The sequence below is a fragment of the Sturnira hondurensis genome, unplaced genomic scaffold, assembly GCF_014824575.4.
Source record: "Sturnira hondurensis isolate 20B ecotype Veracruz unplaced genomic scaffold, ASM1482457v3 Scaffold0021795, whole genome shotgun sequence".
Lineage (NCBI taxonomy): Eukaryota > Metazoa > Chordata > Mammalia > Chiroptera > Phyllostomidae > Sturnira > Sturnira hondurensis.
This window is the reverse complement of record NW_028094426.1, coordinates 650,693-673,074: the sequence shown is the minus strand read 5'-3', so window position 1 is coordinate 673,074 and position 22,382 is coordinate 650,693. Positions and strand designations below refer to the sequence as shown.

The following is a 22,382-nucleotide window of genomic DNA, read 5'->3' as shown; positions in this document are numbered from 1 at the left end:
CAGTGCTGGAATATGGTATGCACTTATAAAACATTGTTTGATAGCCCCGGCTGATGTGGCTCAGTTGGCTGGAGCGTCATTCTATACTCCAGAAGGTTGGGAGTTCCATCCCTGGTTGGGGTGTGTATGGGCTACCAAATGATGTTTCTCTGTCACATCGAAGTTTCCGCCTCTCCCTTCTTCTCCCTCTAAAATCAATAAACATTAAAAAAATGTTCAATAAGTATACTTCAGATCCCTCTCATGTCAAAATGGAACAATCTTTAACAAGTAGCCGCTAGTTGTCTCTAGACGTATTGACAATCTGAAATGGACAAAGAGAATTTATATATCCGTGCTTTCTTGCAAATAAAACTCATGAGTTTTCTCATTCTCTTTTCTTCTGGAGAAACTATTTGCCTGAAGGCTGAGAAAAACGGGGGAAGCTTGGTAGCTGCAAATCAACTGTCTCTGAAACTGAGACGGCATGTACAAATTGCTGTGCTCTGGAGTTGAGGACGAGATGTTATTGTGCAGGAGAGTTCTTTGAAGTCATACAGTGCCGGTCTGGAGAGGCTCTTGGCTTAGGTACATTCCAGTAGTTGAAGAGTTCACACGTGCAAAGATGAGATGGAGCAGCTGTCTGGTCAATTGTTTCTCAAGCACTTAACTGCGTATCACGCACTGCGATCACTTCCAGTTCTTTCTGAACTCTGCTTGGAGCGGGTGAAAGGATTAGGCCCCATTCTTCTCGAGAACAGTTCTAAACAGTCCACGTAGGAGTGTCATGTTGGGGATGGTTTTACTTGCATGGACACAGGGCCTGTCACCGAGGCTCCTTAGGACAGGAAGTAGCCCCTGAATCATCCCTTTTCTGAGGGTATCCCTCCGGGGACCACTCCAGCCAGCAGTGCACGGGGTGAGAGCAAGGTTCCTTCCGCTTGGTCCTCAGCCTGGGGCCACGTGACTCTCCTGTGGCGTTGAGTGGCTCACCACAGCAGTGGGCGGGTCTTGGCGGAAATCAACTTCCGGGGGCAGAGGTGTTTGAAGCCGGGTGGTGTGTGGCTGTCCCAACTTGCGTGCTTGGGGGTCGCGCCTCAGGTGTGCGCCTCGGGTCTGTGTGCTGGGGGGTGGCTCTCCTAACAGCGTAGCTCGGAGGCGTGATTTCGGCAGCGGCGGCAGCGAGAGGGAGCAGGTAAATGGGCGCTTGCCTTCCGGGCCTGGGTCTGGGTACCCGGGCCCCTGGAGGCGGGGCGGTGCGCCCGGGGGCACCCAGGGAACGGGCCGGGAGCGCCCCACCCGGGCGTGGAGCGCTTCCCAGCTTCCTCTTTCCGCCTCCGCTGACCTCTTCCCCGGAGGTCAGGGGATCAGAGTCGGGGGCGTGACCCACCTCGGTTTGGAGTCCAGCCTTGCGCCCCCACCCCCGCAGGGAGTGCCCATTTGCACTTGCTGTCGCGGGCAGCTTTCGGTCCCTGCACGTTTCAGAATCGAATGTTTTGGACAGTCTACACACAAGTACACGTGATTATTGTGTCACGGGAACTCCCACCGAACCGAAAGTGATCCCTGTAGAGTTCTCACTGATCGCGCCTGGTTTGTTTCCCCTTCCACTTTGCCAATTCCACCGGGGTAAAAAGTCTCCTGTGTCCGTGTCAGCAACTCGTTGCAATAAAAGTGGCATTTCAGGGTTAAGGCTGGAGGCAGTACGTTTCCCAGTAGCAAGGCATCATTCATTCTCACAAGGGCGCCCCCTCTCCTCAAAATAAAGATGTTTCTTCCATCTGCCCTTGTGTACTGCGGAGGGAAGCTTTGGACATAAAACCTGTTTTGGGTTTCACTGTAGGGAGTGGCAACTCTTAAAAATCTGTGTTTTTGGTAGGATGATGATGTTGCTGCTTCTACTCTCTCCCACTTGCTTCCCTGATAAGAGTTGGGGCAGAGCCTTGATTTCCTGGAGGGTAAAGTGCTGGCTACAGCTGTAGGTGACTCAGGGTTCCTTAAGAATTCCTACTCTTTCCTCCCGCTCTGAACTGGGCAAATACTGATGCCACCTTCCTCTTTAAATATCAGGGAGGCAGTTGGATGATGGCTTTTGGAAACACTTTGCATGTTCCTTGGCGGTGTGATTGGGGTGGGCTGACATTTCATCTTGTTATTGGGATGGGCTAACATTTCACCCAACGATTTAAGGCAAAATAGTCAGAATATTTAGTTTGGTGGGATGACAGGGCCTGACTATAAATTATCTGTGTTCTGTGTCATAGAAGAGCTCTACACTTCTGGTCATCCCATTTGTCTTCTACAATTTCTGTTACATTGAGGGTTAGGGTTAGGCCTTTAGTGTGCCTGTTAGGTAAACGGAGGAGGGAGGATGCCAGGGAGAGAGTGCACCTGTATGGTGCTGGCTAGCCAGTAAATTGTGTGGTTGAGAATTGCCCTGGTTACAAAGTTTGGTATCCTCCAGGCAGGCTAGGAGGTTGTTCTGTGGGCTGGGAAGTCTTATTATGCACTGGTTTCTTAGCAACAGTATAAGCCAAATGGAATAAACATAAAACAAAAGTGATGAAACTTACAACTTACCTCTTAACAATTATTAAGTGGAAAAAATGTATCTTCTTATTAGAGCCATCAGCTCAAAAACTTGAAAACTTTTTACTTTAATCATTCTAATACTTAATACCAGACTAAAAGAAAGTGCAGAAAAGTCATCACAAAGGGGGCACCACCTTGTTGGGAGGGCAGAAAAAGAAAGAAGAGATGGTTACCAGTTTAGCTGGTCTGAAGCTTAAATGGGCTCATAGGAATTTGCCTAATAAGAGGCATCTTATCTTGTACCCCTAGCGGTAGGTGTAAGATTTGTAAAATATGTGAGATTGTTATGAATAAAGACAGCTACTTGAACTATTATCGTCTTTCTCCTGATAGCAGAAGGTGGGGTGGGATTGATGTGGATGAAGCTTCTTCCGTTTGTAAAGTGGAAGGGGAGTGTTTAGTAAGTTGTTTCCAAGTTTTAGCTCATAGTCGCAGTCCTCCTTTATGACCCGTTGCTTGTAACTTTTGGCCTTTCTTGAAAGCTCATCAGATTTTGTTATTTTTCTGTCCAAATAATGAGCCTTTTAAAGCACTTATCTTTATATTAGCTCTTTGTGTCAATATCTGTTTTTTTTCTTATTTACTATGGTAAATCAGTTTTTTTGATTTGCAATATTTTAAAGGATTTTTTTGTTTCCTTACTGTCTCTCCCCAACCCCATACCCAGTAAGTTGATTTATCTCATTTAATTTAATGCTTATTTTTCAAAGGGGTAACCCTATTTCTTTTAAAATTTAGGTTTACTGAGGTATAATATACAAGCTAAAAATTATTTTTGGTACCTTGTTCTATGAACTCTGACAAGTGCATGTAGTCATGTAAATCTTCTTTGGTGAAGTGTCTCTTCAAATTTTTTGAGTGCTTTAATTTTTTTGCTTCTGCAATATCTCAATAAAAGGTATAATAATCCAGCTTTTATTGAGATATTGACATATACAGTGTGATGATTGATACACATATATATTACAAAATGATTACCATCATCAGGTTAGTTACACCTCTGTCGCTTCACATAATACATAATTACCTATGTTTTTATGTTGTTTTGATGATATTTAAGATATACTCTCTTAAAAATTCTTTCAAGTATTGTATATAGCACAGAATTGTTAGTTATAGTCACCATGTAGAACATTAGATTCCCAGAACATATTCATCTTGTAGCTGGAAGTTTTTACCCTTTTTCCTTTTTCCCAGTCCTTGGAATAAGACACCATTCCACTCTCTGTTTCTGTGTTTGGGGTTTTTAGATTACACCTTTAAGTGATACCACACAGCATTTCTTTCTCCCTCTGAGTTATTTCACTTAGCATAATGCCCTCAAGGTCCATTTGTGCTGTTGCAAAAGGCAGGATTTCCTTCCTTTTTTATGTTTAAATGATATTTCTCTCCCTCTCTCTCTCTGGGTCTGTCTCCCTGTTTATCTAGCCCTCAATTATATATATTTTTATCCAACCATCCGTTTGATGGACACTTAAGTTATTTCTCTCTTGGCTTTTTGAGTAATGTTGCTATGATTTTGGGATGCAGCTATCTCCTTGAGACAATGATTTCATTCCCTTTGGATATATACCAAAAAGTGGGATTCTTAGACCATGTTGTTGTTAATTTCTCTTTATGTCTGCTAATATTTGCTTTGTATATTTATATATTTAGATGCTCCTATGTTGGATGCATATATATTTACAAATATTATGTCCTCTTACAAGATTGACCACATCGCTATTTAAGGCCCTTCTTTGTCTTTTGTTACAATATTTTTAAAAAGTCTGTTTTGTCTGATATAAGTATTACTACCCCAGCTTTCCTATTGTTTTTATTTGCATGGAATATATTTTTCCATCCTTTTACTTAACACTGTTTGTGTCTTTAGATCTTAAGCAAATCTCTTTCAGACAGCATATACATGGATTTTATTTATTTATTTATTCATTCAGCTACATTATATGTCTTTTGTTTGGAGAATTTAGTCCATTTACATTGAAAGTAGTTATTGAAGGTATGTCTTTACTGCCATTTTGTTGTTTTCTAGTTGCTTTTGTAGTTCTATATTTCTTCTTCTCTTGCTCTCTTCTGTGGTCTGATAACTGTCTTTAGTGTTATATTTAGTTTCCTTTCTTGTTATTTGTGTGTAGAGATTACAAGTTTTTGGCTTGTGGTTACCACAAGGTTCATATGTTGTAACACACACACACACCAATCTGTTAAATTTGACAGTCATCTGAGTTGGAACACATTCTAAAAGCACCACATTTTTACACCCTTCTCCCACAAATTGTATGTTTTTGATGTCACATTTTACATCCTTTTATTTTATGTATCCTTTAACTAATACAGTTGATTTTACTACTTGTATCTTTTAACTTTCATACTAGTTTTATAAGTGATTGCTCCAGTACCTTTACTGTATGTTTGCCTTTACTGGTACGTTATGTTTACTGGTGAGATTTTTTTCTTTGACAAGTTTCTTATTTCTAATTATGGCATTTTATTTTCATCTTAGAGAATGCCCTTGAATATGTCTCATAGGGCCAGTTTACTGGCGATGAAGTTTAACTTTTGCTTTTCTGGGAAACTATCTTTCAATTTTGAATGATAACCTTTCTGGGTAGAGTATTCTAGGTTAGAAGTTTTTTTTTTCCATTCAGCACTTTGAATATGTCATGCCATTTCCTTCTGGCTTGCAAAGTTTCTCCTGAAAAAAGTTTCTGCTGTTAATAATCTTAACGTGGGTTTCTTTGTACTAAACTTGTTGGTTTTTCCCTTGCTGCTTTTAAGGTTTCTTTATACCTTTAACTTTTGACATTTTCATTGTGATGTATTTGGATATGGCTGTCTTTGGGCTCATCTTGTTTGGGACCCGCTGTGCTTTCTGGACTTGGATGTCTGTTTTCTTTCCCAGATCAGGGAGATTTTTGTGATTATTTATTTCTTCAAATAAGTTTACTGCCCCTTTTTCTTTCTCTCTCCTCCTTCTAGGATGCCTATAATATGAATATTAGAAAGCTTGATATCCTGTAGGTCCCTTAAAGTGTCTTCATTCTTAAACATTTTTTCTTTCTATTTTTTTATCCTTGCCGGAGGACATTTTTTTCTCATTGCGTTTGGAGAGAAAGGAAGGGGGAGAGAGAGAGAGAGAAACATCCATCTGAGAGAGAAACATGGGCTGCCTTCTTGGGATATGTGCCCTGAACTGGGCTCAAACTTGCAACCTGGGTATGTGCCTAGACCGGGAATCAAACCCACAAGCTTCTGGTCAGTGAGACAATGCTGAAAGCAATAGACCATACCAGCTAGGGCATCCTTTTTTTTTTTAATTTTGCTGTTCTTTGTGCATGATTTGTACTATCCTGTCTGCTAGGTTGCTGATCCTTTCTTCTGTATCATCTAGTCTTATTGATTCCCTCTAGTGAATTTTTTTTTTTTTCAGTTTAGTTCTTGAATTGTTCAGCTCTGTGTGTTCTGTTTGGTACTTTCTTATATTTTTCTCTTTCTTTTTTGAAGTTCTCACTTCAAGTATTTTCAATAGAATATGTTCATCTATTCTCCTGAGTTTGATGAGCATATTATGACCATTAGTTAAAACTCTATCAGGTAAATTACTTATCTTTGTTTCATTCATGTTTGTCTCTGTAGTTGTATCTTGTTCCTTTATTAGGAATATATTCTTTTGCATATTTTGTAAACTCTCTGTGTTTGTTTTTATGTATTATACAAAACTGCTTTCTTTGCCTGTCTTGAAGGTGTGGCCCTTTATAAGAGATGAACTTCATCATTTAACTTGCCCTAATTCTTGGTTGTTCTTGAACTCTGTCTCTGATAGTTTCAGACTTGTAGGTTCCAGCAATGTGGTCTCCTCTGGCGATTTGAGTCTGGCTCAAGGGGAAGCCCCTGTGTGGGCTGCACACTCCCATCAGCTTTGGCATATCCATTGTGGCATGGGGCTGCTTGCCTTCTGTGTCTGGCCTTGTAGAGTGGGTGGTGTGTGAGCCTGGGCCGTGTGCTGCTTTTAGCAGATTAGACTGAGAGCATAAAAGTGTACCTGCAAGGTAGATGGAGCCTGTAAAAATATTATCTGCTCTTAGAGAGATTTCTAGCAGACTTCAGCTATGTGGCAGATGCTGTAAGATTAGCAACTACATCTCCTTAATATAGGTCTAGGCTGTTTTCAAACTGCTGCTTTCGCACTGGGTCCCAGTGTGAATGTGTCTATGTGCAATCCCTTTGAGAGTAGAATCACAGCTCTTGACAACCCTATGTTTCTCCTGGACATAAGTGACATTTGTGTTCAAAGCTAGACTTTTTGGTGGCTCGTCCTTGCAGTGCAGGGCCCAAGGGTTGGGGTGCGTGGAATGGGATACCACATCCTTGCTCCTCAGTGAAAGCTTTGTTCATTGTTATTATTTTTTTAATATGTTAATCCTCACCCAAGGATATGTTTATTGATCTTAAAGAGAGAGGAAGGGAGAGAGAGATAGAGAGAAACATTGATGTGAGAGAGAAATATACATCAGTTGCTTCCTGTATGCAGCCTGACTGGGGAATCGAACCTGCAGTCTAGGTATGTACTGTGCCCAGGGATTAAACCCACTATCCTTTGGTGTACCAGATGATGCTCTAACCAGTTTAGCCATCCAGCCAGGGCTGGTTATTACTATTTTGTTAAATCCATCTTTTATCGTGACCCTTTTATCCTTTACTGTGTAGCAGCAGGTATTCAGCTAGTCCCCAGTGCCCTCCAACCACACCCCCCACCCCACCAAAGGATTGTTTTATGTGTAGCTGTTAGTTTGTTGTGTTCTGGGGATGAGCTGAGTTCAGGACTTCTTAAGATGCCACCATCTTAACCCTTCATTTTTTGGTCTATTTTTATTGGGTTATTTTCTTTCTGAATTGTAAGAGTTTTATATAGTGTTGATAAAAATCCTTTATTATACATATATTCATAGATATTTCCTTTCAGTCTGGGACTTGTATTTTCATTTCATTAGCAGTGTCTTTTAAAGAGCAGAAGCTTTAACTTTTGATGAAGTCCAGTTTATCAATATTTTACTTTTATGATTTGTACTTTTGTGGCCTAGCTAAGAAATTTTGCCAAACTGAAAGATGGAAAGATTTTTAATACTTTTTCTTTTTTGAAATTTTATATTTTAGAGTTTACATATAGGTCTGATATAAAAAATATATATATATATATATATTTAAGATTTTTAAAAATATTTTATTTATCTATCTTTAGAGGGAAAGGGAAGGAGAGAGGGAGAGAAATATCAATGTATGGTTACCTCTCGTGGGTCCCGTGCTGGGAACTGGCCTGCAACCCAGGCATGTGCCCTGACTGGGAATTGAACTGTGACACTGTGGTTCGCAGCCCCGTGCTCAATCCACTGAGCTACACCAGCCAGGCCAGGTCTGATATATTTTGATCAACTTCTGGTTAATTTTTATATGTGGTGCAAGGTACAGGTCAAAGTTCATCTCTCTTTGTATTGAATATATGGTTATTCGGTTTATCCAGCACCATTCATTGGAGACTATTATTATCCTTTCTTCAGTACATTTTTCTGTGTATCTGTGAATGTATTTGTGGACTCTCAATTCGATTGCATCTGTCTGTGTGTCTTCTTTGGCCAAAACCACATCGTCTTCATTGCCTTGAAATTGAGAAGTCTGAAACTTCCAAATGTGTCGTTGTTTTCTAAAATTGTTTTTGGTATCCTAACTTCTTTTCTTTCCATGTAAAATTTTAATCAGCTTGTCTCTGTATGAATAGGCATTATTGGATTTTGACTGGGCAAGCTTTGAAGTTAGAGTTGAACTTGAGAGAATTGACATCTTACTATTGTTTTCTAATTCATTTAATTAAAGTATGTTTCTTTATTTTGGTCTTTGATTTTTCTCACTGATGTTTTGAAGCTTTCACCATTAAACTCTTACATATATTTTGTTACACCTGTACATAAGTGTGTTTTGCTTTTTGGTTCTGTTGTAAATGGTAATGTTTAAAAAATTAATTCCTGCTTGCTTACATAGGTAATTTAGTACTTTATATTGACTTTCAATTATCACCGTCATTAAATTCACTTATTAGTTCTAGTAGCTTTTGTGGATTCATTGGAATTTTTATGTAGGCAGTCTTGTCTGCCAGAGACAGTTTTATTGCATATTTTTCCATTGTCTGCCTTATATTTTATTTTCTCATCTCAGTGTGCTGGCTAGGACCTTTAGTATGATGTTGGATAGGACAAGTCAGAGCAGATATCCTTGCTTTGTTTCTCATCTAAGCAAGTAAGGCATGTTGTTTTTTGCTATTAAGTAGTAACTGTAGGCTTTTCATGAATATATATACCCTTTATCAGATTGAAGGTGTTTTCTTTAGCTTCTAGTGTGCTGAGAATCTTTTTAAGTCATAGGTGATTATTGTATTGATTTCTTTGATTGTGGAAATTGTAGTTGATTACAGTAGAAAATTGGGAAATAAAGGATCCTATAAAGAAAATTGTTAATCTGTTTCCAATATGAGATAACTCCCCCTAACACTTTTGCTGGCTTTTCTTTAAGTCTTTTTTTTTAAACATTTAAAAAAACAAAATGGTAAATATTGTTTATATTTTTCCTTTTTCACTTAGCATCACACTGAGTGTTTACTACATCATGAAGTTTTCAAGAACTGATAAGTTCTTGATTTGTATTTAAGATGGCTATGTTTTTCCCATTGAAATTAATATTAAATATTTGTGCATAACTGATAATATTTTAATAGATTCTTTATAATGTGGTTATATGTAGTATATATGGTTTTCTTCAGGTTCTTAATAAACATTACCTCTTTGTTTCATTTGATATTCTTATAATTTGTTCTTCAGGCAATTTATTGTGATAAATTTTGTAGAAAAATATGGTAATGAATATAATTTACCTTTTTGTCATCATATTAAGGTAGAATGCTAGAATTTCAGAAAATTAGAGTTTCTTGGTTATATCTACTTCAAACCACTTATTTTATAGGTTTAGAGTCTAGAATAATTAAATGACTGTTTTACCCATGAAGCAAAATTTTATCATTAAACAGTTTAATAAATCAATATGAGACAGTATTAGTTATCTTTAAAATGTTTACTGAAGTTTATGTCCTTTTATATTTTGTAATTTTAAATTAGTTTAGACCATTTTTGATCTGTACCTCCTCTCTTCCCTGTCAGATACTTAATAAGTGGTACAAAGACTCTTGTTGGCTGTATGCCATAGAATCTTACCTAAAGATTATGGAGATGTATTTACTGTCGCTAGCAGAGGATACAACATTTTTAAAAAATTTTGAAATGAGAAGAATTTTTTAAATTATAGGTTTAATTGATGAAGATTAGAAGTACTGTTAGCTGTTTTAAAATTCATCATGTTATAATCCTAGTAAAACTGTTTTTCTTAGACAGGTGTGTACATTTTAGTGTTTATATAATGCAGTCCAACACATGATAGTTATCTAGACTGATTATATGAATGAAATAACTTTTCAAACCATAAGATGCACCTAGGTTTCAGAGGAGGAAAAAAGGAAAAAAAATTGAAGCAAAAGATGTGGAAAAATATTTAATAACATAAATAACATAATATTTCACCAATGTAAATATAAATAGAACTCAACAGCAGCGTTAACAACCATTATTCCTCCGAAATTGCAGGGTGTGGTGGAGTGTGCATCTTATAGTCTGAAAAATATGGTACTCTGTTATAAAGTATGAAATCACTTTTTCCTGCTATTAGAGAAGATTGACTCTCTTCTTCCTTTGCCAGTCTTGCTAACACAGACCATGTGCATCTCCTACCGAAAGTAGGACTAGATAAAGGAGAGGCCAGCCAGATTGCCTTTCATGTTCTGTCCAACCATGTGGTAAAAGAGGGTCTACACCACCATTTCAAGATGCTTTGCTTTTGTGAGAGTTCAGAACGTCTGCAAGTGTACTAAAGTCAGTGCTGTAGTATTATGCATGATCCATTGATCTATGAATATGCTTTGTCAATAGGCAGGGGCTTACCTGATAATTACTTAAAAGCTACATGCTTAGACATTGATAAAAGATTGTGATTAAAGATGAGATTTAATATCATCATTTAAATTATGAATTTAATAAAAACTTAAAATGAAGTTACACCTTTTATTCATAGTTTGCCTAAATTGGATATGAAAAATGGAAAATAAGCCTACAGAAGCTGAATAGCATTAAATGGGACCTGAATCAGAAGACAAATTGAAATAAATACTTATTTTATGTTCTGCTGAATACAAAAACTCTTTGTTTAATTGCTGGGTTTTATTAGGCATTAGATATTGTAAGTTTCTCCTGTTACGAGAACAGGTATTTTATTAATTTCTTTGTAGGACTAGCTTTGCTTTAAGACAATGGTGTTGTAAATGTCACTTGCCCATTTAGTGTATCTGATTATTTTCAATTGTTATGGTAGTTAAGAAGAGTTGTCTAGTACCTTTGGTTGCAAGAAACTTTTGTAGGAAACCTTTTTTCATTGGCATACTGATTTGATTTTCATATTTCTAAAGTTGAGTTATTTATCCATCTTCTTTTGTTATATGTAGAAGAAAAGGATGACACAAGGTTATTATTCTCAGTGTCGCAGTGATGAACGTAAAAGATGACTCCTGTAAGGTTGATGGGAAGTGCTCTGGCCACTCAGTCTCCTCATTGCAAAATGTTTTAGCGTATGATTCCAGTACATATGAGCAGAAAATCTTTAACAAAGTGAAGTAACATATACATAAAAATTTTGGATGAATATTTTTTTCTCACAGAAAGGTCATGGGTATTATAATTACTTTTATCTCAGCAAAATAATTCAGCATGTAGTTCATGGGGGTGAATTGGAAATCATAGGGCTGGATCTGATGCCTTAAGCAGCATATAATTTTTTATACCAGAGTAATGGTTGATGAAGTTGTGTGTGTGTACTTTGGGAAGTAAACATTGGGAAGCAAACTTTGGGAAGGTTTTGGTCATTATTTCTTCAAATATTTTTCAAACATGCTTTCTGTCCCCTTCCCTCTCTGGGAGGGAAGAGACTCCCATAGTGCGTATGTTGGCATGCCTGATGGTTTCCCACAGGTCTTTGAGGTTCTGTTCACTTTTCTTCATTATTTTTTTTTGTTTTTTTTGTTCCTCGGACTGCATCTCTGAATTGAAGAAGTCCAGACACTGGATAGATTGTCTGTTTCTATCTTTCTGTCTGTCTATCCATCAGTCAATCTGTAGAGTGCATGGAGTGTGTTTATTGAGTGATTAACACACCATATGGAGCATGAAAAAGAAACAAGCATTAAGAAAGGCAAAAAGCAATAAAAAAAGCTGGAATCATAAGACAAAAGCTTTAAGTAACAATATAGTAACGAAAACTGATGAATTAGAAAGGAGGGGTAATTGGTAGGTGGTGAGAATAAAGAGGATTGGCATACTAGAAATTTCAGTAAGAGGGAATAGCTGGTTCTGTGGGGTAATGGAGCAATTTAAATAGGAGGATATGAAGTGGTTGTTTGAGTGAAATTTCAGAATTTAAGGGCCTGTATTTGAAGCAGTTATGTCAATATAACAAATATCATGGTAGCTACTTGTGTTGATGGCCCAGTTATTGCAGCGATATTGTATATTGCAATGTATGTAACAATATATAATGGTGGCAATAAGAGTAGCCATTATTTTTAAGTATCTGTAATGTACCAGGTACTGTACTCTGAGACTTTCCAAATATTCAAAAATATATTTCTTTTTTATAGATGACCAGAATAAAGTGAATATTGGCACAAATTGAGTCACACAAGATTTTTGGTTTCCCAGGGCATATAAAAAGTTATGTTTATACTGTATTGTAGCATTATTAAGTGTGCCACATAAAGTTATGTTTACACTGTATTGTAGTGTTATTAAGTGTGCATTAGAATTATGTCTAAGAATACAGTGTACATACCTTAATGAAAAATCATTTATTGCTAAAAAATGCTAACCATCATCTGAGCCAGTTGGCAAAAAATGGCAGCAGTAGATTTGCTTGACACAGGGTTACCACAGACCTCTGATTTGTACAAAACAGTATCTGCTAAGAGCAATAAATTGAAATATGGTAACATGAGGTATGCCTATACTGTGTTTTAGACTTACCTGTGTAGTTACTTTTACTGGTGCTCTTTATTTCTGTATGTGGATTCAAGTACCTTGTATTGTTCTTTTATTTCAGATTGAATGAATCCCTGTGGTATCTCTTATAAATCATATCTGCTGCTGATGAATTCTCTTTGTGTTTATCTGGGGAAGTCTTAATTTCCTCTTCATTTTTGAAGATTAGTTTTGCTGGATATAAAATTCTTAGTTGACAGTTCTTTTCTTTTGGATCTTTGAATGTATAATCCCACAGCCTTTTGGCATTTATGGTTGTTCGTGAGAAATCAAGTTAAAATCTTATTGTGCGTGGATTTCTTGGAGGTGATGAGTTGCTTCTCTCTTTCTGCTTTCAATATTCTTCCTTTGTTTTTGGCATTTGAAAGTTTGGTTGTGATAGGTTCTCTTTAAATTTATTCTATAAATAAACTTCCAAGTTCAACTTGGAATTAACAAATTCCAATAAAGCTTCTTTGAAATATAGATTAATGTTTTTATTACTTTTTTCTAGCATTTCTATTTTTAATTATTTTATTGTTGTTTAATTACAGTTGTCTGTATTTTCCCCCTGCCACCCCAGCCAAACCCACCTCCCTTTCTTGCTTCCACTCTCCCCCCTTGATTTTGTCTAGGTGTCCTTTATAGTAGTTACTGAAAATCCTTCCTCCCATTGTTCCCTCCCCCCTCCCCTGTGGTTATTATATTGTTCTTAATTTCAATGTCTCTGGTTATATATATATATATTTTTTGCTTTTTTCCTTTTGTTGATTATGTTCCACTAAAGGTGAGATAATACAGTATTTGTCCCTCACTGCCTGGCTTATTTCACTTAGCATAGTGCTCTCCAGTTTCATTCATGCTGTTGCAAAGGGTAGGAGCTCCTTCTTTCTTTCTGCTGCATAGAAGTCCATTGTGTAAACTATAGTTTTTTGATCCATTCATTTACTGATGGGCACCTAGGTTGCTTCCAACACTTGGCTATTGTAAAGTGTGCTGCTATGAACATTGGGGTGCATAGGTTCTTTTGGGTTGGTGTTTCAGGGCTCCTAGGATATAATCCCAGCAGTGGAATTGCTGGATCAAAAGGCAGTTCCATTTTTAGTTTTCTGAGGAGATTCCATACTGTTTTCCACAGTGGCTGCACCAGTCTGCCTTTTCACCAACTGTGCACTAGGGTTCCCTTTTCTCCACAACCTCTCCAATACTTGCTTTTTGTTGCTTTGTTTATGATGGCCATTCTGATCTGTGTGAAGTGGTATCTCATTGTGGTTTTAATTTGCATCTCTCTGATGGCTAGTGATACTGAGGATCTTTTCATATATTTCTGGGCCCTCTGTATGTCCTCTTTGGAGAAGTGTCTGTTCAGGTCTTTTGCCCATTTACTAATTGGGATGTTTGTCTTCTTGGAGTGGAGTTGTGTGAGTTCTTTTTAATTTGATGAGGTCCCATTTGTTTATTCTTTTCTTTATGTCCCTTGCATTAGGGGACATATCAGTGAAGATGTTGCTGTATGGAATGTCTGAGATTTTCCTGCTGATATTTTCCTCTAGGACTTTTATGGTGTCACAACTTATATTTAAGTCTTTTGTCCACCTTGAATTTATTTTTGTGTAAGATGTAAGTTGGTGATCGAGTTTCATTTTTTTGCATGTAGCTGTCCAGCTCTCCCAACACCATTTGTTAAAGAGGATATTTTTACTCCATTTTATGCTTCTTCCCCCTTTGTCAAATATTAATTGACTGTAGAGACTTTGGTTTATTTCTGGGATCTCTGTTCTGTTCCATTGGTCTATGTGCCTGTTCTTATGCCAGTACCAGGCTATTTTGATTACAGTGGCCTTGTAATACAGTTTGATATCAGACAAACATTTCTTCAAACGTTCTTTCTACACCTTTTCTTCTCTCTAGCTCGTAGTCTCAATATGCAGAGTTTATATTGATAAGTCTGATGACTTTCCACAGGTTTTGAAGCTCAATTCATTTTTATTCTTTTTTTTCTCTTCCTCAGACTGAATAATCTCAATGACCTATCTTAAAGTTCACGAATTCTTTCTTCTCTCTGCTCAAATATGCTGTTGATGCTTTCTAGTGATTTCTTCATTTCAGTTATTGTGCTTTCCTACTCCAGATTTTCTGTTTCATTTTCATAATTTCCATCTTTTCATTAAAATTATTTATGTTGTGATACATTTTTTGTACTTTAGTTATTTAGGTATAGTTTCCTTTAGTGATTTGAAACTATATCTATGAACATACTTTATGTAGTTGATTTTAATGCCTTTGTCTAATAAATCCAGTGTTTATGTTTCCTCGGGAGTAGTTTCTATTAACTGCTTTTTCTTCTCTCTGTGTTTGGGCTAAACTTTCTTGTTCTTGTATATCTAATTAATAAATTTAGTTGAAAATTAGGGATTTAAAATTTTTATATATGTCCAACTCTGAAAATCAGATTCTCTTTCTTCCTCATTTGTTATTATTACTCTTTATTGTTACTAATGTTGCTGTTTTCTTGTTTAGTGACTTTTCAGACTCTTCATGTAGACTATGTATTCTTTGTCTTGTGTGGCCATTAGGTATTATTAGCTGTTATACTGAGTTGGCCAAAATGTCTCTTTAGTCATTTTCTGTAAAATAAAAGACACATTTTTCATTTTCACTAATAACTTTATTGATTTGGATATTTTGAGTATGTCAGCTATCTCCTACATGGTGTAACATTGATTATTCTCAATTCTCAATTTATTGAGAATTGCTATCAACTTCGGCTGGTATAGCAAACTGTAGACTGTCATCCAGTGAGAAATCTCCAGCATGAAAGTTTGCAAACTGCTTTTGACACATTTTATCAGTCATAGCACCTTCTCCATACACTGCAGAAATCTTTTTTTGTGTTTCAGTTGCATTTTTACCTTTCTTGATATAATAAAGCATAATATGCTGAAAATGTTGTTTGTTTTCTTCCACTTTTAGTATGAAAATGGCTACATAAAAATTCAACAATTTTGATAAGTTTTTTAAAATGCATGCTGGTATGGTAGCTGTCACAATACAGTCTAACAAAACTGTTTTGAATGAAGTTAAAGACAGCTAAGTGCTACTATAGTCATCTATGGAAAAAAACCATATGAACTTTTTGGCCATCCAGTATTACATCATTTCATCTTATATAATTGGATCTATTTAAATTGAGAAAATCTTTTGGTAGGGCTGTGAATTATGATTGAAATGTTATTTGAATTGCCAGAATGATTACTTTGTAAGGGGAAAGCAAAGAAACATTTCTCAAACACTTACTGTGTGTTATGCCTGAATGTATTATTAAGAGAAATTGAATTTTCTAGTTAATAGGATTTCCTAGTAACTAGGACATCCAGAAGCCCAAGGTTTCTTTGGTATTTGACTTGGTGAAACTCTCTTGACTTGTACTTGTGGATTTTAGTGCCCAAGTAATTGAAAATAACTGAACTTTCCCCCCTGCCCAGCACTTAACTGAGTTAGCATCTTGTAGTACTTGAGAATCTTAATTGGGAATATCATTTCCAATGCCATAGAATAAATTGGGGTGATATTTGCCTTCAAACCCAATCTGCAGTTATTTTCTTACTTCTGAAAGTAAGCAGCTGGCAGAATCTCCCTATTAGTTTCTTGACCAGTGGAGCAAAGGCTGTGATGGTGAAAAGGGCCAAATGGAACCACTAGAACTGCTTCTGCCTAATAAAATAGTGACAAAAAGCAATACCTTGTTTCTGGAGGAATTGCAGAAAACAGTGCCACCATCTAGGAGTATGGTAGCAAACATGTAGTATGGTGATTCCCACCACATCCCCGTTCATCTGTTTAGCTTTTATAGAAGACAGATGGCTCTTGGGAAATGACAATTGATTATGTAAACCAAGCCAATAGATTACTATGATTGTAGTTGCTGTACCAGGTATGGTTTTATTGCTTGAACAAATTTACCCATCCCCTTGAACTTGGTATGCAGCTATTGATCTAGCAGATGGCTTTTCTCCATCCTTGTAAATAAGATCCAATAGAAATTCAGTAGTCCCTCAGTATCTATGGAGGATTGGTTTCTGGATCTCCATGAATACTAAAATTCATGGATGCTTAAGTTTCTTATATAAAAAAGTATTGGATTGCATATTATCCTATATTTGCGTATAGGTTGCTACAGGGTATGGCTACATATCATTTCATTCCTGTGACTTCAGCATAATGCTTGACACATTTCAAGCTTAAGTTTTGCTTTTGGAATTTTCTTGGATTTTTTCAAATAATTTTGATGCATGCTTGGCTGAATACATGGATGTGAAACCGATGGATATGGAAGGCTGACCATAGTTTGCTGTTAGCTGGCGAGGTTGGGAGTACTCCTTCATTGTCCTACCTTGGGATATATCAGCTGTCCAGTCTGTGTCGTAATTTAGTTTGCATGGGTCTGTGTCACCACTCTTTTCCAGAAGGTAATACACTAGTTCATTACATTAGTGCCATTTTTTATTTTGATTTGAGCTAGTGAGCAAGAAGCACAACTATTGTAGACTTAGTGAGATATTTGAGTGTCAGAGAGTAGGAAATAAATATGTCAGAAATTCAGTAGCTTTCTAACCTAAGTGAAATTTCTAGTCCAGTGGTGTGCGGTATGTCAGGCTATCCCTCCAAGCTATCCCTTCTAGGGTGAAAGGTAAGTTGTTGCATCTGGCCCCTCCTACAACCACAAAAGGGGAACAGTGCCTACCTAGTGCGCTCTTTTGGGGTTTGGGGGCAACATATTCCTCATTTGGGTGTGTGACTCTGGCCTCTTACTGAGTGGCTCCCAAACTGCTAGTTTTGAATGGGACCCAGAACAAGAAAAGGCTGCAACAGCTGCCGGTTGTTGTGCAAGCTGCTCTGTCACTTGGGTCGTGTGATCCAGCAGATCCAATGGTGTTCGAAGTGTCCGAGGTAGATGGGGATGCTGCTTGGAGCTTTGGCTTAAATGTGTTTGATAAAACTCAGGTACTGTTATAGTTATTGTTCTTTGAACTTTTATTTTTTTTTTTTTACCACAGTGTTATTTTACAATGGATTATAGAAAATAGCCCCTATGTCCCTATTCCCCCTGTTGAAAGCTAAAGTGTTAAGCATACACTGGGAAGATTTAACAAATATGAAAAATGGAATTCTATGTGCATAGTTACTGCTTAAATAAAAAAGAGAGTGAAGAAACTGAATAGCACAACTCACTACTTTTATTTTTTTTAAGTAAAGTAAACTGAGTAAGTAATCATGAAGACTATAGGATTTCCCCTTTTATAAAAAGTTTCTAGGGAAAAAGAATGATTGGATATTTTCAGCATTTAAAAAGCTGGTTAATCACCACACATTCTTTCCATTGTGATTGTGTAGCAATGCTGAGGTCTGGAGTCTGGCACATCACTTCTGAGCTTCTCTCCCCCTGCCCCTTAACTCTCAGTAGACTCCTCTGTGTCTCTGATGTTGGATTACATAGCGAGGTTTTCTTGATTCTCAGTTTTGGAAAATGTATAGTGATTTTCTAATCCTCATTCTCCTGAAATTTAGTTACTTTAACATGTCTTAATAATTAAAAGAAAATATATATTGTGCTTTACAAACAGCACAGAAGTAAGTTATTCTAATCAAGAAGGTGTGCCATCTTTTGGGGAGTTTATGTGTAATGAACTGTAGCCAATTTTTAATTTTCTAGGAGGGAGGCCACTGTAAATGAATAAAACACAACTAATTGGTTATGTGTGTGGAGAAGCTGGGGCATGTGTTTGTGTGTGTATGAACTGCAGCATTCTTTTATGTGGTTAAATATTTTATCCATTCTTAAAATAACAGAATGGGCAATTGGTCACAGCATTGCTGTTATTATTACTGTGTAACTGAAATGGAAATTTATTGTGTGTGTATGCATATCTTGAGAGAGAAAGTCATGTAAGAGATGTACATAGAATGCTACTTTACTTATAAAAGGCTTTTAGTTTTGACCTTTGAGGCTATTGTGAAGCTAATGTAAGCATCAGGTACCCTGTAATAATGATAGCGAAGGAACCAATACTTAGGAGAGTTGCACTTTTGTTCATATCACTACCATTGCTTAGTTCATATACATTTCTCTGGTGATAAGAAAATTATGTCCCTGCATTAAGGGAGCACATGAAAAGGATCTAGATGATAGTATTGTGGTGTTGACAGAAGTGATCTTGGCGCAGACCAGGACACATAATTGATAAACACACACTTCTCTGTATGTACATGTTTCAGATTAAATTTCCCGGGAGCATTAAATTTCCTGAGGTCCTCCAATTCATTGTGTCCTTTTAGTATCCCAGCGTAGTAGTAGTTAGCACATCAACCAAGTTTGTGCATATTTGAATTGTGTGTAGCTCGTGGAATTTTTTTAGGAAATATTCTGAAATAGCAATTTTGAACCAACTGCCTAATCATATTCATAGTTAGATGTATGCTTCATATTTTTTCCATGTGTTTGAGAAGTTGAAGACAGTAAGCCAGTCAACAAATTAGCGTTTGTTAATGAACTGTTGTTCTGAGCAAGGAAGAATGGCAAATTTTTCATAATGGCTGGAAGAGACAGAATATGAGACTGGAAATGTGAATTTGACCCACATCGTTAAGAGACTCTAGGATCTCGAGGAATAGATTACCAACAGCATAATGAGGAGAAGTTCAGTGTGGGCATGATCAAGTCAACCCTGGGCAGGTTGGGCTAATACCCTTATTATTGCTGAAAAAGTCAAAGCAGTATGGAATCATTTCGTTGTATAGCAATCTGAAAAAATAATGGGACAAAAGGACAAAGGCATGGCAGGAACTTTAAAGTGTAAAACAGAACTCTGGGCATGGGGCTCAGTTCATTGGATTGTCCTCCTGCACTTCAAAAGGTTGTGGGTTCCGTAAGGGCACGTGTACTTCAGTTGCGGGTTCGATCTGTGGGTTAGATCCCCAGTTGGGGCAACCGATGGATGTTTCTCTCTCTCTCTAAAATCAACATATCCTTGGGCATGGTCTCAAAGATTTTCTCCAGTGTTTTTTCTAGAAGTTTTGTAGTTTTAACATTTAGGTTTATTTCAAGTTAATTTCTTTTTTGTATGATACAGTGTAAGTGTCAAGGGGCATTATTCTGCAACAGCTCAAAAAAACTATTCTTTCCTCATTGTATTATCTTGGGAGCTTTGTGGCATATTTGTGTGTCTACTTCTGGACTGTATTCTTACCACATTGTCTGGATTTACTCTAGCTTTGTAGTAAGATTGATAGTCATGTGGTGTGAGTCAACTTTGTTCTTGACTTTCAAAATTGTTTTGACTATTTAGGTTTTTTCATGCATACTTTATAAATAGTTTGACAGTGTCAACAATAAAGCCAATTGAAATTTTGATTAGGATTATACAGATTCGGGCAGAAATAACCCCCCCCTTTTAATTACAAAATCATAAGCATGTAATTCTGTAACATAACAATATTATGCTCAATCACACCCTATGACATTTTAGGTGAAATGTTCAAGTTAAAACTATAAATGATTACACCTATACTATTACCTTACCAACTGCACTTGAGCAGGCATTACTTCTGCCAAACTTTGTATTAAATCTTCACATCAATTTGAAGAGAATTAGAAAAATACTTAATTGTCTGACCCATGTGTATGTCTTGCTTGTTTTGTTAAATTTGTCCCAAAGTATTTCATACTTTAGATGCTATTGTAATTGGCATTGTATGTTTTAATGTTCAGTTATTAGTTTCTAATATATAAAATACAGTTTATTTTTTAATATTAACCTTGTATTCTTTAAGTAATTTTTAAGTAGATTCCTTGAGGTCTTTGACGTAGTGACATTGCCTAGACTAAGGATAGTTTTAGTTATTTTTTTGTCTCTGTGCCTTTTATTTCTATTTCTTGTTTTACTACACTAGGCCCTCTGGTAAGAGCATGCATCTTGGACTTTTTTAGGATCTTAGAGTAAAGGAAAAGCATTAGTTTTTGACCGTTAAATATAATGTTAGCTGAACTTCTTTTCTTTTCTCCCCTCCCCTTCTCTTCCTGTTGTCCTTTCCCTTTCCCTTACGTCCCTTCTCTCCCATCCCCTTTCTTTTTATAATGGCCTTCAGAGCGAAGACATTTTCTCTATTTCTTGTTTGTTGAGAATTTGTATTATGAATGAGTTTTGAATTTTGCCAATTTTTTAATGCATTCATTGAAATGATCATATATATTTTTTAAGGGTGAATTATGTAGATTTATTTTCAGATATTCAACCAAGCTTGCATTCTTGGATGAAAGTTACTTTTCGTGATACATTAGTGTTCTTTCATATTGTTGATTTTGATTTGTTAAAACTTTGTTACTGGTTTTTGCATCCATATTAATATATTAATGTGGAATATTTTTTATTTTCTCATAATGTCTTTGTCTGGTTTTCCTATCAGGATAAGACCAAATACCAGTCACTTCTTTATTTTTTAAGTTTCTGAAAAATTCGTGTTTCTTTCTTGACTTTCATAGAATTCTCTGGTAATGCCTTTGTCACCTGAAGTATCTTTTTGTGTGTGTGGAAAGATTTTAACTATAAAATTATCTCCTTTATAGATCCAAATATAGTCAGTCTATCTGTTTTTATAGAGTAACTTTGGGAACTTTTTTGTCTTTCAAGGAGCCTATTCATTTCATATAAATATTTAAAATTACTGCTAAATGTTTTTCATAATGTTCCCTTATTATTCTTTTAATATCTGTGTAATTTCTAGAAATGCACTGATATTGAAACTCTTCGATTCCTGCTTTTGGTAATTTTTGTAATTTTTTTTTGCTGTCATTTAGTGTGGAGGCTTATTACTTTCATTGATATTTGGGAAGAATCATCTTTTGCTTTCACTTGTCTATTTTTATATTTCCCACCTAAATATTTCTGTTCTTATTTATGTCCTTTCTTCTGCTGGCTTTGGGTTTAATATACTCCACATTTTCTGTTTTCTTAAGGAGAAAACTAAGTCACTTATTTGAATCCTTTCTTGTTTTCTTATATGTTTATAAATTTTCCTTAAAGCACTGTGGCAGCTGCATCCTACAAATTTTGATATGTTGTATTTTCAGTTACATTCACTTCAAACTGTCCATCAATTTTCTTGTGATTTATAATGGGTTATTTAGAAGTACGTTGTTAAATTTTCAGGTTTTTGAAGGAATTTCCAGATTTCCTTCTTTTATTGATTTTTAATATATTTCTTTGCTTAGAGAAGATACTTTATATGATTTCAGTTTTAAAAATCAATTGAGACTTGTTTAAGGACTTGAAATAGTATCTATGTCTAAATGCTTTGTGTGCACTTGAAAAAATGCCAAATCATCACTTGTTAGATAGCATTTTTCAGAAATGTTAAATTAAGTTGGTCACTCATATTGCTCAAGTCTTCTATATACTAGCACTTACTCATTTTATTCTGCTCATGTTATCATTTACTTAGAAAGGAGTGTTGAGATCTCCAGATATGGTTATAGATGCATACACATTTGGGATTGTTATATCTGCTTGATAAATTCACTTCCTTCTTATGAGATCTGTCTCTTCATCCCCAGTAATATTCTTTGATCTGAAGACTAATTTTTCTGATACTAATATA

The 22,382-nt window shown here is 36.3% G+C and overlaps 1 protein-coding gene across 1 annotated transcript in view; it reads left to right on the top strand.

Annotated features, from left to right (window-relative positions):
* Positions 1 to 1,004: 1,004 nt before the first annotated feature.
* The window catches only part of CCDC91 (coiled-coil domain containing 91), a 290,267-nt gene continuing 268,889 nt past the window's right edge, over positions 1,005 to 22,382 (top strand). The window contains exon 1 of the mRNA XM_037034001.1: positions 1,005 to 1,174. The gene's annotated coding sequence lies outside the window, so the exon portion shown is untranslated. The remainder of the gene's footprint in view (positions 1,175 to 22,382) is intronic.